Genomic DNA, 18,113 nt, shown 5'->3' with positions numbered 1-18,113 from the left:
GTGAAATTTTATTTCATTTTATTTTTATTGTTACATTGTTTGTTTTATTGTTATGTAGTTTACAGTTCTACCACTCTTTTACTTCAATGTTATAGAATAGCGTGCACGTATTGGATTACTGTCAAAATTTAGAAATCGAGATAAGACTGTATGCCGGACTCTGAATTTTTTGAATAGGCCTAATTCTCAGGATCAAGAATATTTTGTATGTGCTCTTTTGTTACAAAAATAGAGGCCTAGCTATTGCTTTTTCTTTCTTTGTGGAAAGTGGGAAATAAACTGCATTTCTCGATATTTCAGCTAAAACATATCTTAGTTTCTCTTAGCTACTTTGTGAACAGCGAGAAATAAACTACATTTCTTGATAGTTCAGTTATTTTAATTACATTTTGAAATAATATGAAGAATTAACCTATACCAAATCATATTAAAACTGATGTGGTTTGATAATCTTGTAGCTTTCAATATCATGACAACCAAGCTAGAATGAAAGAAACAAGTTTTCATATTTCATAATGCTGATTCTTTTAAATGTTGTGAATAAAAGTCATTTCAAACTTCAAATAGCCTACTTCATTGCAATATATATAATAGAATTTAGAAAAATAACGTTTATTTCTAATAAATCCATTTTTTCGTGTGTTCGCTATATTTAAAAAGTATGCCAACTAGCCATACAATATCAACCAACCAGCCCCTTAGTAGGGGTCGATTGGCATACTCTGTTTTAAAAGAAAGAAAAATTTATTTCTCGAAAACTAAGCAACAAAACAAAAACAAAAATTGAATTTATTAGAGGAAACATTGGTCTGTCCGTACACATGCATTACATTGCAATATAGTGCACAATCTGCTCATAAAAAAAAATAAAGAATGAAAAGTTCGCCAACCAGCCCCGGTCTAACCTATATGTTTAAAAAGTTGGATATTTTGTGAAGACCGGAGAGACATATGATGTAAAAGTTCAATAAATCGTACATGCTTTAAGGCAATGAGAAATAATTTGCTATAATTATGTGTTAATTTTGATGAATTTATAGCTGTTAAAAATGAATGTTCTTGTTATTTGCTGAAGTGATTGGCCCCTTTCCGCACTGAGGGTATATTTTGGGGGCGCCCGACCTCTTGGACATTACCATAAATACATGTTACTTTTTAAAATGATGCAATACTTTTTAAAATGATGCAGTTGCAAGAAATTTATAAAGCGATCGTTGCTTGTTTTCGCACCTTTGACACTTGACCAACAGTGTTTGGTAGTTGCGATTGGGAGTTCTTAAGTTGACACAACCAGAGCAACAGGACATGACGTCACTTAATGTCGTCACTACCCTGGAGCACTTCATGCACAGTGTATCCATAAGCAAGGCAGCTCTGTTGGCAGCATTACGGCTGAGATAACATGCCAAGGTGGATTATAATTTAAGACATACCTGGAATTTGTCCGTGTACTGGTGGACAATAAAAAAACACATTATGTTGTTACAACGGTTGTGTGAGTTGCGTTTTACATTCAACAAACGAACAAGATTATACACAATCAATGCACTGAATAATGCGTAAATAATTGCGGCTTGTACCATCAAAGGCGGGAAGAACGCCGGGATTTTTTTTTTAAATCTTATTTCGTGCTGCGCACTGATACGTGTATCAAGATTGAAATTTCAGGTTTCCTCAGTTATGTTCTATTTTATAAGTGTACTGACATTCATGATATATCAATTTCTTTTAGCACCAAATGAACTCTTGTAGGTTTAGTAAGTGTTTTGGAGTGGCAGAAACGGGATTAAGAATACGTGGACATTTTTAAAATTACAATTTACAGGTAAAATGTGTTAATTCAGAACAAAAGACAAATGTTTAGGGAATTTATTTATGAAGGCGCAGAATATGTAAGTCATCTGTGAACATAGATACAGCAATAAGATGTTGCTTTCATTTCTATGAAACTCTCCAAAAGGGCGTTATTCCATGGCTGCAAACTAATGTACAAGGGACTTGAAATATGACTATTTCGCTGCCTGAACCTACCCTAACCTAACCCGAACTACTGCTACTCTACTACTACTAGTATACTATCATTACTACTACTAACTACTACCATTACTGCCTTACTATACTACTACTCCTACTAGCGTATTATTATACTATCATTGCTACTACCAGGGCCGAAACCAGCTACAAAGTTTGGGAGGGTCGTGAATATGTTACGGGGGGCCAAGTCATTAAAATTATCAAGCCACAAAAAGTTGAGTGGGACAAGGTCCCCCTAGCCCCCTCTCGTTGCGGCCCTGGCTACTACTAAACTACTACCCTACTACTACTGTACTACTACTAAGTGTGCACCCATATTTTTTTTAAACATATGTAATTTTTGAACAATTATCTCTCGTAGCGCCCCTGAATTTTACCTGTTCCTGGTGAATCACTGGCATGCGCCAACCCATGTACAGTCTAGAAGGCGTGATGACACTATTTTCATAAAGAAATGTGAGTTTCAAAGTAATATGAATTTGTCCACGTATTGTTGATCTGAACTGCGGAAACTGCTCTATCCCAATTTAAGGATGCATATTAACACTGATGTAATAAAGTAATTATGCAGCCTATACCTAAGCTACACGAGGTTTACGTTTACGCACCCACTGGCTCAACTTTTGAAGTATTTAGTTTTATTAGCTTATCGACGTCGACCATATCCTAAACGCCGCATGGACAAAGTCGCACATAGTACGAACTATTCGCAAAATCAAAGTAGGTGAATCACATATCGACAATTTTTGCATTTATTACTGCCTTAAAATGGGAAGGTCATTAAGTGACATGAATTCTCGCCTATATCTGTGAACGTTGTGGATTACACGCACAACATTTCATGGATTTATCAAGAAATACTGAACCCACAGGTTCAGCACCCACATAACTGCAAGGTGGGGCGCTCGCCCCCTAAGAGGAAATTGTACTTGGGAATATTGAAAATCCAATAGAATTTTTACATTACTTACAGCAAAATTTGAAACTATATTTGAAACATCACTTATACTTGCCCCCCCCCCCCTTGGAAACCACAACATGAGCGCCCTTGCTTATGAACTGCACACTAAGAAAAATCCGTTCTCCGGACAGCGGTATATTGTACAAATATACGAAATCCTCTTGCTTACTACAGAAATCAGTATGGAGCATATGCTACATAGTACTGCCCTTAGATGTTATATCATGCCATTGCAGGATGTCTGACATCTAACAGTTTTCCGTATATCACCTATGTTACATTCTGCAGCTATATTCTATTCTACTATGGACATTCTGCGTCGATTTGTATGTGAGATCCTGACCGCCTATATTGTTTCATACTGAAAATACGTATAGATGGAACACTTATAGGGAAAGTATTATAAAACATGCGTTTTCAGTTATACGTTTGCTGTACGTTAAGTCCAAAAACTACAGGAATTACGCATGTTATCTACCGTTTTAAGTACGCTACCTACAATTTTTTTTCTCAGTATGTGCTTTGAAAACTAGCCATATGTCGGATTACGGGGAGAAAGCATTTTTTGTTGAAAATCATTGCTGTTTTCTTAAATGTTTTTGAGGTTAATCTACCTAAAGCCAAACATACCACTAACTAAAGAGTTTCAGACAGTATTGCTGAGCATGAGTAGTAGCTAATGTCTCGCCTTTGGTCCTGGGCTCGATTTCCGGCAGGGTCAGTCGATCGAAAAGGTGTAACAGCTTTTTCAGGCTAGCTATCTTAAATGAGGCTTTTCCTGTGATTTCCTCATTCACACTAGGTAAATGCCGGGATGGTATCTAATTTACAGGCCTCAGGCAGCTTCTTTCCTTATCCGTTCCTTACATCCCTCCCTGTACCGTGATCGTATGCTCGCCGAGGATGTCATCCCTCCAACGTGACGTGCTTAAGGCCATAGATGCTGGTAATGGTCATGACTTGTATCAATAAATAAATAAATAAATATTGACGAGCGAGCGCTAGCAAGCGAAGTCGAGTTACAACGCCGTAATGCACGTGGTATTCGTCCATTCTAATTAATAGCAAATAGTAATTGCAAAATTTTCCATTCCGCACACGGCATTTCCAGTCTACTCAGTTCACAAATTACTCACATATCAATACCAATTATCTTTCCGCAACATGAACTCATTCCACCTATAAACATTGTATTTTTACGTAGTTTTGGTCCCCCGTAATCCTAGAGAACCCGAGAAATATATTACATACTTCTTTCGTAAATTTTGCAAATTCAAACTCATAAAATAGGACAGCACCATCGTTTTCTACATACAGTAAACGTTATATAATTTTTAAAAATTAGTAGTACAGTCCTCTTTTACACGCAGTCATTCATTTTAATCATAAATTACTGTTTTTATGTTTATGTATTCTACACCTGCATCCATTTATCCAGCGCCGTAACTTAGATTTTTTTTCTTGGGAGGGGGGTAAGCATTAATACGCGTATTTGCTGCTCCTAGAAAAAAGTTGTTTCTCTAATACTTGGGCTCCCTCTTTCCATCTTTCTCTTACTCTTTATGGGCCCGGGTCGTTAGTTACACCTTCGGGCCCGTTCCATACATGACAAATGAATTATGGGGACAATATTGACAAATATCAAAGCCATACGAATAAACATTATTTGTAGGGTCCTTAATAGTAAACTTTTTTATTGAAAAGGGCCCACGGCTCATTTTTGTTTTATTTACCTTTTATGTGTTGTTTTGTTTATGTAATATAGTGGTAATATTCGATGCTTCATTTATAATTTCATGTTCGTATCGTATACGGAGTAAGAAAATTTTGTCTTAAAATGGGTCCCCTCGAACGGCGGGGAGCTTCCTTGGGGAAGCATTGCCCCCTCTCTCCTCAAGTTACGGTCCTGTCACTTATCACATACTAGGCTGGTAGCCAGCCCAAAAATCTAGGGGAAGCGCGGTAGAAGTTTGGGAAGGGGTCCCTATCCAAACGTATTATAGTTAATCACCATATTACAGCTCAGCGCACAAATTTCCCGGTCGCCAAGTCGCCATTGGTGACTAGAAATTTAGAGCTGGCGACCAGTGTTCAGTAGGAATGGTTTCTGCCTGAACTCACAGGGCAGCGCATTTTCTGTTTCGTAAGAAAATAATTGTCACTGAGTGAGAGAAAACACGGAATGTGAAGTCTTTCTTTGTCAAACCAAAGGCCGTTGGCGGGGCGGAGGGGGGGACATCTCAATTTGTACGTGAGAGATACTAGCGACCATTATTTTTGGATTGGCGAGTGCGTCTGACTTTGAAATTTTGCACCCTGTGATAGTTCATTTGCAAGCGTACTGTGAAAATTTAAGGGGGGCAGTAAAAATTTAGAGGGGGCAGGCTCCCCGAGACCCCATGGATACGGGCCTGTGACATACTAATATGATGTAGACCTATCATTAATTTTTATGTCAATTATATATTGTGGATCTCCAAATTTTTTGTAGTAACAAATCTTCCGCGGACCACATCATCAAATTTCGCGTATGGAGATGCTATGTTTTCATACAAATATACAAATATCTCTTTAAGTATATTACTTCATTAACAGATAATCATTTTTAAACATATTTTCTTTACCAGTCTGTTACTAAAGTATAAAATTAATAAGTTGACACCAAATCAGTTGCAAACACTGCTCAACTTACTATCACATTTAGTGACGTCATATTGTGTGGTGCTCTGGTTTTGTCAACTTAAGATCTCCCAGTTGCGATTACCACATATTCTCCTAATTTCACGACTTTTAGCAGTATTGCCAACTTTCACATTCATTATCATATCTCCTAAACGGTGTAAAATATCAAATTGCTGTAAACAGCATTATGATCATTACATCTTTTGAAAATCATCTACGTAATTAGATGTGATACTTATCTCAGCTCTTTTTCGAAATAAAGCCCTTTGCAAGAAGTCAAGTTTTGAATTCCTTGTAGCTTTTTTCTTCTGTTCGATAGAAATACATCATATGCTGACCATAGTATTCGACACTAAGATGCTTTCAATATGCGATGCACCATCCGTCTCACTTGCGTCATCACTGTTGTAGAGACCTCCAAAATTGGGAAGTTTCTGGATTTTTGTGATATTATAGCATAATTAGTTTGCAACACTGAACAATGAAGGTGGTATTGTTTGTTTTCGATTTGTATGTAGACTTAAAATTTGTAAAAACTTAACGCAGTGCTATTCAAAAAATACAACTTTGTGTTGAGTTAGCAACACTTTTCATCCGGTGGTATTAACCAATACGTGGCTAGGCGTCCCCCTTCCTACAGTTGCTTCATGCAAGGTTTCGCTTCCTTCCCTCTTTTTGTTTTCCTGTAATCACAATGGGAGAAACGTCGAGAGGAAACACCTTAGCATATTTCTTCCTCGTTGGCAGCAACACGGCCGCATTACTAGGTGAAACTCAGATGGTGTGAGGGTGTTTCCTCTCGACGTTTCTCCCATTGGGCGCTTGTTTCAATTGAGGCACAACCAACCCATGTTTCCATGTCAAATTTTGTAATGACCCCCGTTGGAGATATTCACGATACGCCACTGGTGTAGCTACTATTTTTATTGCATTCTACACATACGATTTGGTAGTTCAATTTTTTGTTTGACATCTCTATGTGCATTATTAGCTGAGATAAAGGCCTGCTACGGGTAGTCAGATACAAGTCTGCAACAACGCCTCTAGCGGGTAAATGGGAAAGGATATGACAAAGTTTGTCGTCTAAAAGTTGCATGACATTTAATGTCCTTTTGAACGATTCCAACAGCTATAATACACTTTCCATTGCAAATTTTGACGCCACTGGTCTCGCTACTATTTTTATTGCATTCTACACATACGATTTGGTAATGCAATTTTTTGTTTGAAGGCTCTACGTGCAGTATTAACTGCGATATAAGCCTGGTACGTTCTTATTGAATCACCCGGTATATATATATATATATATATATATATATATATATATATATATATATATATATATATATATATATATATATATATATATATGCAAAATGGTGTCTAGTAGTAAACCAGAAGGAGACCCGCACGCTAAGAATTAGTCGACGACGTATGGAACCGGCCGGGCTAGCCACTTATGTCCTACCCGTACCTCCTAGTGGTGCAGACTGGTAACTTCCTGTACACAGTGCAACTTACATGTTTCCCTAATGATAGGAAGGCGAACACGGAGGACTATCACCAACATGCCTGGCCGGCACGGTGATTTTTGCCAAATACCTTCAACTTGTTTAAACAATCATGATAGGACGCAATAAGCCAAGACCCTCAGGCAGAAGGTGCTAAGAATCCCCGGAGTTACGGACTAGGTTGCTATTTAAAACTGACCATGCCTACATACAATGCAAGATCCCTGGCTTCAGAAGCAAGATTCCAGGAGCTGGAAGAAGAGCTACAGAAAGTCAACTGGGACATCGTCGGATTGAGCGAAGTAAGAAGAAAAGGAGAAGAATTAATCGAATTGAAGGACGGACACTTATTCTACTACAGAGGATCAGAATGTGGCAAGACCGTCGGAGTGGGAGTTCTTATGAACGAAAAATTGAAAAACAAGGTCCTAGAGGTAGATAGTATATCTAGTCGAGTAGCAAGGCTTGTAGTCAAACTTTCCCAGAGATATACACTACAAGTAATTCAAGTGTATGCACCTACTACAAGCCATTCAGAAGAGGAAGTGGAAGTGGAAATGGAAGATAGGTTGTTGTGGAAAAGAGTTGGAAAGACCTTCATACAGCATTGTATTGACAATGATTGACTATATATATATATATATCCAGTGAAACTTGTAGAAACCGGAACTTAAATAAAACGGACGTCTGTCTATAACGGAAACTCCTCAGAGTCCTTATCGCTGTTATTCCTTCGAGTAAAATTCGTACCCACCGCCTTCCGTTTTATACAAGTTTCACTATGTATTTATATATAATATATATTTAGCTAAATTCCTAGTTCTTCGCACAGTATGACGAAGTTTGTGAAAAATATTTGAATCCCCCAACTCCCCATCTAATGCTCATTTCATTTCAACGATTGATTACCCGGTTTATCTCGACTGAGTCTATTCTTTGTTCATGTCATCCTCACCGTGACTTTTTATTTTTAACTCCCCCTCACTTCCCATACCAGTGGGGACCATATTTTACGGTAATGGCATTGGGAGTCATCATTCATCTCCGTGACCCCGAACACTCGTGTGAGAATTCGACACTAATACCGGGTGTGTCTAATTTATTGACCAGAACATTTTCTTGGCCACCGCCAAAACTACGAGGGCCACCAACTTGAAATTTTCACCAAATATTTCCCTCAACACCCCAATATATCCATCAAATGTCATTGAGATATCTCAATATTTACTCTATATCTATATCAGAAAATTGTTAAAATTTTGGTATAACTTGGCCACCGCAAAAACTATGAGGGCCACCAACTTAAAATTCTCACCAAATATATATCTCTACACTGCCAATATATCCATCAAATTTAATTGAGATACATCAATATTTACTATATATCGATATCAAAAAATTGTTAAAATTTTGGTATAACTTGGCCACCGCCAAAACTATGAGGGCCACCAACTGAAATTTTCACAAAATATATATCTCTACACCTCCAATATATCCATCAAATTTCAATCAGATATCTCAGTATTTACTATATATCTATTTTTAAAAAAATGTTAAAATTTTGGTATAACTTAGCCACCGCCAACTTGAAATTTTCACCAAATATATATCTCTACACCACCAATATATCCACCAAATTTCATTCAGATATATCAATATTTACTATACGTCTATATCAAAAAATTGGTAAAATTTTGGTATAACTTGGCCATCGCCAAAACTATGAGGGCCACCAACTTGAAATTTTCACCAATTATATATCTCTACACCACCAATATATCCACCAAATTTCATTCGGATATCTCAATATTTACTATATATCTATATCAAAGAATTGTTAAAATGTTGGTATAACTTCGTGACCGCCAAAACTATAAGGGCCACCAACTTGAAATTTTGGTGGCCCTTATAATGAAAAGTCTATTAACGTACCACCATTCTAACCTAAACCAGGAGAACTCTATGTTTACAAAAAACTACGAATAACCGGAAGACAGGAAAAGTGACCAATATCGATGGAAGAATAAGGGTAAGAAATGTCTCCCGAGTAAAATCCTACTTGTGAGATGTTCCTACTTCACCCATTTTATAGTAAAAGACTTTTGTAAACGATCATTTGTATTGCTGTCACATAAAGAAAACCATGCGTGCACTTTAATCCATTACAATGGATCACTGGAATTAGTAGTTCCACAGCCACATGGAAACAGCAAGAAGAAAAATTCTAGACCATATGTTATGACAGCAGAATCACAAATAAATCAGCAAAAATCCTTCGTATCAGAACAGCCGAAGGACGTGTGCCGCAAGCTTCAAAGTGTAGACGTTCGTCCAGAGCAAGCAGCCGTATTGCTACCAAGAAATCCTAAGCAAGTCAAGAATACTCTCTCACGTGAAAAGCAACGGCATCTTCCTTCTCAAGACGACATAATAGGACTCTACATTTTGAGTCAAGAGCTAAATTTGTTTGTACAGAAATTGCAATTATTGCCAGAGTTTTATGGTATATTATTTAGTAATTCAATGTTTACTTTGTTTACTGACATTAGTAATATTGACAGTTCAGCGCTTTATTATGATACAACTTTTCTGTTAGGAGATTATTATTTGTCCGTTTGGATCTATAAACTTCCACTTTTTGAACAAGGCCCATCCATTCCTATTGCATACTTGATTCACGATAGAAAAACAACTACTGTTCACAAAGGATTCTTTCAGTTTGTGAAAGAACACTGCAATGAAATAGATGGAAAAATTATTATTACTGATAGAGAACGTAGTATTAAAGTGGCGATCGAAACCATTTGCTCCTCGTTTCCTTTGTTCTTTTGCTGGAATCATATTCAACAAGATGTGCGTAACTGGGTAAAACAGCAAAGAAACACAAGCAGTGCTGATGTGTCAATTTATGTGAATCAAATCTGGGACTTACTAGATTCAGATACAGAAGAACAATTTGAAGATAAATACAATGAAATGTCTATTTGTTGGAGCGCAGCTTTTAAAATATATTTTGAGCGATACTTGAAATGTGATATAAGGTCTAAGGAACCCAAGGAGTGAGATAATAAAGAATCGGCTTCTTCGAAATACAACTCTTCCATCTCAAGAACTAATTTCTCATATTAAACATAACGATAATAACAATGATGATCAACTGGATTGTGTCAAAGCTAGTGATCTACATTATTTTATTAGAAACGATTTACCTTGCACATCTACTCCTATATCTGAAAATATAAACACAAAAAACAAGTGGGCTGACGTCATAGATATCTCCAATGATTATGATGACGAGTTGAATTCATTTGACAGTTTCGAAACGAAGTACAAGAAAAATGAGGAATTTGTTGTATTGGAAAAATCTATTTACCCAAGTCACCTTTTTCCCTTGTTTAAAACTTTTACCGAAAACGTTACAGATTGGTACGTAAGCGATTCAGTATTGGAAGGTTACCTTGCTATCGTAACTTATGAAGAAAGTAAAGGAAATCCCAATTTTAATGTGTATGTTGCAGATGCTATCTTAAATAACTTTGAAAGTAAAGATGCAACTCACAGTGCTTTTCTTGCTTTTTTGCAATATAGTATCCCTGAAAAGGTCATAACTCACATTCCTTTCGTACATAATGCACATTGCTCATTAGTCGTAGTACTAGGAAAGCAAAAAATTGTTTTGTATCTAGACAGTTTATTACGTTCACCGCCTGAAAAATTACTACGAACAATATTTTCTCTTTTTGCCGCATATCAGAAATACCACGGTATGACATTTGATATTAGTGAGTGGAAAGTGTATGTTCCTGACGATATTCCTGTGCAAACTAACAGCTATGACTGTGGTCTCTATGTATGCCTACTCGGAGAAATTCTTTTACGAGGGTCATTTACATTTGTTTCATACCATGAATGTGGAAGGATGGATAACTATCGCAAGTTTGTTGGACTCAAAATAAAAGAGTATATGAAGAAGGCTAGAATTCCTGGTCCTAGAACTTATTATTATAATAAGAAAAAGGCACAGCTCTTCAAAATTGAAGTACAGTGTATTTGTTCAGTGTTCACAGGTAATCCATCTGATATTCCTACGACAGCTTTCTTGTCAGAACTTGTAAAACATTAGTGTGGAAAAATTAGATGTTTATACTCAGGATCTTGTGTGAAATGATGTATCATCAATATGATTGCTGGATCCATATGTTTAAAAATGCAAAACTAAAAGCTACCACATCTTGCAGCATGCTCCAAGTACATTTACATTGTAATATAGATGCTCAAAGTGTGTAAATTGTAATATATAATACGTTAATTGGTTATTTTATATTCAAATTAGAGTTTAGTGAAAAATTACATTTATTTTCCTCATTATAATTTCTTATTGTGTATTTGATAGTTATAGTGGTTATCACTCTCGTTCAAAAATTCATAGAAGGAGGTTTTTAATACATACAGAACTAGTATTACACCTCCTGGCATCAGAATATCGGTAAGATCTCAACTTTTTTTGTCACAACTTCTAAAATATTAGTGGGGAAAATCAGATGTTTGTACTAAGGATCTTGAATGAAATGATGTATCATCAATATGATAGCTGGATCCATATAATGTCTAAAACTGCAAACTTAAAAGTTATCATATTTTTACACATGTGGAAAGTGGATCTACGTTGTAATAGAGATGCACAAAGTGTGTAAACTGCAATATATATAATACGTTAACTAAGTTACTTTATAATAAAATCAGAATTAGTGAAAAATTGCATTTGTTTTTTTTTAATTATAATTTTTATGGTGTGTTTGACAGTTATAGTGGTCATCATTTTCATTCAAAAATTCATAGAATGTGGCTTTTATTAAATACGAATTGCCTATTACACGGCCTGGTTTCAGAATGTCTTTAAGCTTAATAATTTCCTATTGTAAACGAGTTTCCTTTCTTTTTAACTTCCAAAGACTGATAATATCTCTGGGGGTCATCATATTGTTAGTGTAAATTCAAGAATTTTTAAGGGATTACATATTAAAAAGTAGACGCTATATGTATGCTTCTATTAGACTATAGAAGTGAGTTTTACTAGTCATGTTGGATGAATAGAAAAATATTCCTGTTTCCAATATTCAAGAAATAGTCAATATCATGACCTCCAAGAATCCTTTTTTAAACGACAATGTCCTTGCTTCGCCTTGAGAAACCGCTATGTGACATTTTCGTAGAAAATTAGTTTTGTATTTCAATACAAGCAGAAAGTCGTGTTCCAACTTCCCTTATATTCCTATATCTGCATTCTTGATAGTTTTCTCGTAATAAGAAAACAATATATAAACCACTATGTAAAACGACGTAAAACATCTAATACTTTTTATTCACTATTGAATCAAATCGCTTGATCAATTAGAGTTTCATTGCCACTCGTACTGACGTAATTCATATAATTTGGTAGACGGGCAACAAGTATACCTAACAGCCTCCATGGAACCAACATAGATCGAAATTGAGCCAGATCGCGTCATCTTCGTTTATCGCGTTTGATCGCCAACAATTAGAGTTTGATCACCACACGTACTGATGCAATACGCATAATTTCGTAATGGGGGCAGTAATAAGGACATCTAGAAGGACTCCCCTTTTCCTCAAATAACAAGAAACGGCGATTAAGCGATTTTCCTCAATTGCGATCAATTTTGCTTCCATGAAGGGGCTATCAGCTATAGTTGTTCGCAGTGGCGGCCGGTGGATTGTGGTTTCGGGTGTTGCAGTACGAACGATCGGAGACAGAAGATATAAAGTGGACTCATTGACTAATCAGCATAACTTTAGATGCAAATGCTATGTGACATGTTAAATTAAATAAAATTCTGTTTTTAAAAAATAAAAAATGCAGAACATTTAACACTAGAAGCACGAAGCAGTCATTTTGACTGCTTCGAGAAATATAATTTCGTATAACTTCTGTAATGTTTCCGCTAAGGCTCTCAAATTCATTGACTTTTAATATTTTTGTGCCTACTTGTTGATAGTATTAATAGTAAGTTTATGTCCCTTTCTACAGGGGCGCTAGTGTCAGTTATACATAGAAGCACGAAGCAGTCATTTTGACTGCCTTATAAAGAATATGGAAGTGTAGCGTATCTGTATCTGATTTACAAATGGGAATTTTAAAGACTTCTTGTTAGAAATATTGAAACATTATATTAATTGTAATTTGAAGCAGAAAAAATAAGATAACTTATTATTTTATTGTGATATCCAGTTCCTACAATAACTTTATAGAAGTTTTTTCATTGGCTTACAAGATATCTTGTAATGATTTATCGTAGAAAAACAAATTAGTTCAGATACATGTGCCCAATATCTGCATCTTAGTTTGTACGTGTAGTTGGTTGAGGTGAACTTTGTACATGTGACATTTTACGATGAGACCTCAAGAAATATTTCGTATTTTACATGATCTGTGAGAAGATGAGTCTGAAGATAATAATGAAAATTTGCAGGTTTGGAATGAAGATGGAAACTGAAATGATTCTCAACCTAAATAGAACATTTTATATTCAAGTGATGAAGAAGTGGAAGACAGTGATGGGAAGACAACGCCAGTAGTGGTGACAATTTATTGCTCCGGATGGAACAGTGTGGACAAAATTGGATTTGTTGGAAGATGACGTATTCCGTATATCTAAGCAAAATATTGTTCACGAAGCTCCAGTACTGACAGAGTTTGCCAAGCGATGAGTGTCTGAGGAAGAATGTAGTAGTTCTTTTCGTTTACTATTTGATGATTCAATGACGAATCATATCCTAAAGTGCAACATTCCTGAAGCAAATAGGCAACTGAAGTCAACAACATGGACATTAGCTCTTTCAGAACTACAATCTTATTTGGGCCTTTTTATTTACCAAAGTGCTACTGGTGCGTCAGCAATTCCCATTACGGTCTTTGAGAGAAAAACCGGGTCACCAATTTATAGTAAAACAATGAATAGAGATGGGTTCTGTGAAATAAAACGGTACTTGAGATTTGATGAAAAGGTGACAAGATCTCCAAGACTTCAAACGGACAAATTCGCAACCGCATCCGAACTGTGGGATTCCTTTCTTGAGAACTACACAAAATGTTGCAAACCACATGACAACGTGACTGTTAACAAGCAACTCTATTCTACGAAAGTCAGATGTCGAATTCTGTAATATATGCCAAATAAATCCGATAAATTTGGCATCAAGGTCTGGTTACTTGCCGACATCAATGTCTGTCCATACCTAGGCAAGGATTAGGAATAGAGTAAGGTGAATTTGTAGTGCCTAGTTTGATAAATCCTTTTACTAAAACAAAGAATAAATGTGAAATGTGATAACTTGTTTACAAGGAAACTTGCTTAGGGCTATAAGTTCAGCTCTACTAGTTTGGTTGCGACAAGAAAGCAAAACTGAAGAAAGTTTCCTAAAGCACCACCACTACGTGCTTCCCACCCCCACCCCCCAAAAAAAGCATCTACTTCACTGAGATGTTTACTGCGATGAGAATGGTATTACATGAACTGTCTAGAAATGTAAATGGAACAAAAGTGTTTCTGTGTTGAGTACCATGCATAAGTTAGTGTCAAATTTTGTGACACCAACGAAAGACCCGAAACTATAACATATTACAATCAGACACAGTTTGGTATAGTCATCGCGGATCAAATAAAGAAGAAACACACTGTGAGATGTGCGTGTAGACGGTGGCTAAAGTACGTTTTCTTCAACATGGTTGATTTGGCATGTTTTAATTCCTGGATGATATGCAGAGAAGCTACCGGAAAGAAAATCAGTAACGACAATATATCCAACGTTTGGCCGAGGAGTTGATGGTCAATGTCGCTGATGACAATTACAGTGTATCTGAAAACGATGAAGTTCCTTCCACACACACGTGACAATGTCGAGTACAATTGTATAAAATAGCAAAACAGGTGAGATATGCTTCAAATGTCGAATATGTTTGTGGAATGTGTACTGCAGAAATCTGAAAGCGAGTTATCTGCGCCAAGTGTAGGTGACTTTGTAATGATCTCCTCCTAATACGATATTTAGAAAGATATCAGAGGAGATGTTATTTTACAATAAACATTTAATATCTAAGAGTTGAGAGTAATCTTTGATTACTTTTTCATTATTTTAAAAATACTTATATCGAAAATATTTTATTCATAAATACTTTTAATATATCAAAATTAATGCACATAATGCTTATGAAATAAATTAATAAAATAAAGAATATACTTCCTAGGCTTGCTTATGAATGGGAATCATTACGAATGTCATTAAAAACGTTCATCCTGTGTCACCATTACCCTATATTTTAGTCAGAAATGGAAAGCAGTCATTTTGACTGCTTCGTGCTTCTAGGGGGTTCAAAATTTCCGTGCTTCTAGTGTTAATCCGATTAATCACCTTAATTAATTAGTAAGTTCATTCTTCTCTCTTTGATTGGAACAAATCTGCCTAATACATGCTGGTTGAACTCTAGTATTCTTATTGTCAGGTCTTTTTCGATGGAAAGCATAACCAATGGTGATAACCTTTCTTGGGACATTCAATTCCTTGAAAGTGTCAATTCTTTCTCATGTGGAAAAAAACTTTTCTTCTTTTACTGACGCCATACGTACAGTTAATATTAATTTCAGAAGCTTTGTAGATTCACTAAATATTTTTTCTATATTATTGTGAACAATTCATTCTAGCAAACCCAGTCCCTGATAGTGATCCGAATTCCTCTTCAGTGTAGACTGAAGAGAGTTCGTAGCAGAGATTAATGTTCTATAAAAAAAAATGTACATTGAACACGCTTTATTCACAATTTATCTAGGAAAATTGAAAATAAATTGTGGAAATGTATCTAGTGCATACAACATTACTGCCATAAGATGTCCTGTAAATTTAAACCGGTTTTTTTTCGAACACACTCCTGAATTGCACTTTGCTTGTTTTGTCTAAGCTTAATTGTAAGTTTTTCCTCGGTTGAAAGCTGGCAATTTTTTTGTAAGTTATTTACAGAAGTCATTGTATGCAGTTCATTCAGAATTTGTAGGTTATGTACAGAATTAAAGCACACACAATAAAATTAAATATAATAACTAATAACCAAAACAGCTGATACCAAAGAGATACTGGTATATGAATTGCGAATGTTACATATTCATACATAGGGCTGTCAACTGGCCGGCTTTTCATTGGCCTGACCGGAAAAATTGCTGTTATTCTGATTAAAGCCGGTGACGGGTACAAACTTCTCACCAGCCCCTTTATAACAGTTTTTTTTTTCAAATTTGTATCTAGTTCGAAGTATAGATATTGAAAAGTAACTGTCATTCTGTAATCTCAAAACTGTTAGCTTTCACCATCTACCAACGATTAATATATTTTGTTCACCTGTTTAGAAAATTTTAGAGAGATGACAGGGACTGTATCAGGGAAAATTTGAAATTTACTTTCAAGGAATTTTATACATTTATTAAGAGTGGAAAAGACTTCTTAAAGCAATTTCATATAGTTGAAGTAGAGACAAGTAGTAGACTGGAAACCGTGCTGTGTTGCAGAAGCATTGCAACGACCAGACCCTTTAACTTCTGAGATAGGGGAAAGGAGACTTAACATTCGCTCTAATTCCCGCACTGAAGGAATCTGGTCGTTGTATGCTCGCTGCAACACAATATAAATTAGAGACTCTGTGACGGATTATTTTTCGCTTTTTAAAACGGATTAACGAAACGGACAGTTACAGAAGTAAAGAAATGTTACTTCAAGTATATATGGGAGTATTAGAAAGTAGTATTTTTTATGGGAGTATTTTTTCTGTTCTTTACTACTATTGCTAACAATATTTTTTTCTTGAAATACTTTGGTCGTTGCGCAACGCTGCAACACTAACATTAGCCGCCACTGGTTGTTCGCCTCTTTAACTCGTAAGTACTACGCGGAGTCTGTCAGACTCACTCCGCGTTCGCCATAACTTCCCTTTCTACCGCCTCTCCAAATTGTCGCTTCCTCTAACTTCTTGGTTATATTGAGTGTATATGCGAAAATTAACATCGTGTCGGTAGTTTTTCCGCAATATATTGTTCGGAGTGTGGCAGACTCCGCGTAGTAGTAATGTGACAAAAAACATGCAAAGTACTTAAGGGTACACTTGGTATTGAAATACTAAATGTTGGTTATCAAACAATGATGAAGGGATCTGACTTAATTTTGCTTCCATGGGTTCGTGGTATCAGGTATCTTGTTGCTCCCCTACAAAATTACGTGTATTATCTCAGTACATGTGATATTCAAACGCTAATTGTTGGCGGACAAACAAAGATGAGGCGATCTGGGTCAATTTCCATCAATTTCACGTGCTTGTTGGCCTCCCTACAAAATATGTGTTGTTTATATTAGTTGGCCTTACCGTTTATATTAGTTGCCCTTACTAACAATACCTTAGTTATTGTTAGTAATAGTCAATAACAAAACTTATTCTAACAATACCTTAGTGTAACAATTAAATATATAATTCATATAACGATATAAAATCTAACAATATAAATTTTAAGATATTTAAATTCAATTATCATAACAATAATATATTCTAATAATTCAAATATTTGAAACTTTCTATGGTTAGAATGAGGTTCTTATCATTTGTTGCAAACTATAAAGTTTGTATAGATGAAGTCAGGTAATAAACAAAGAAACATGCTTATTAAGATTTACCATTTTTTAAATAAAATAATTATTTACGACGGAACGATAATATCTGTCACAGAACCGAGATCTGGAATTGTAGCATTTGCCTATAACGCTTACTTACTAGAGTAGAGTTGCCATATTTTCAATTGAAAAATGAAACGGTTGGTTTTTAGTGAAAGATTTAATCTTAGGGTACGGTTATGCTAAAATTTTCCTTTTTA

This window comes from Thermobia domestica, chromosome 9 (genome assembly GCF_964235325.1).
Source record: "Thermobia domestica chromosome 9, izTheDome1.hap1.1, whole genome shotgun sequence".
In the NCBI taxonomy this organism is placed as follows: Eukaryota; Metazoa; Arthropoda; class Insecta; order Zygentoma; family Lepismatidae; genus Thermobia; species Thermobia domestica.
This window is presented reverse-complemented; position numbering follows the sequence as displayed.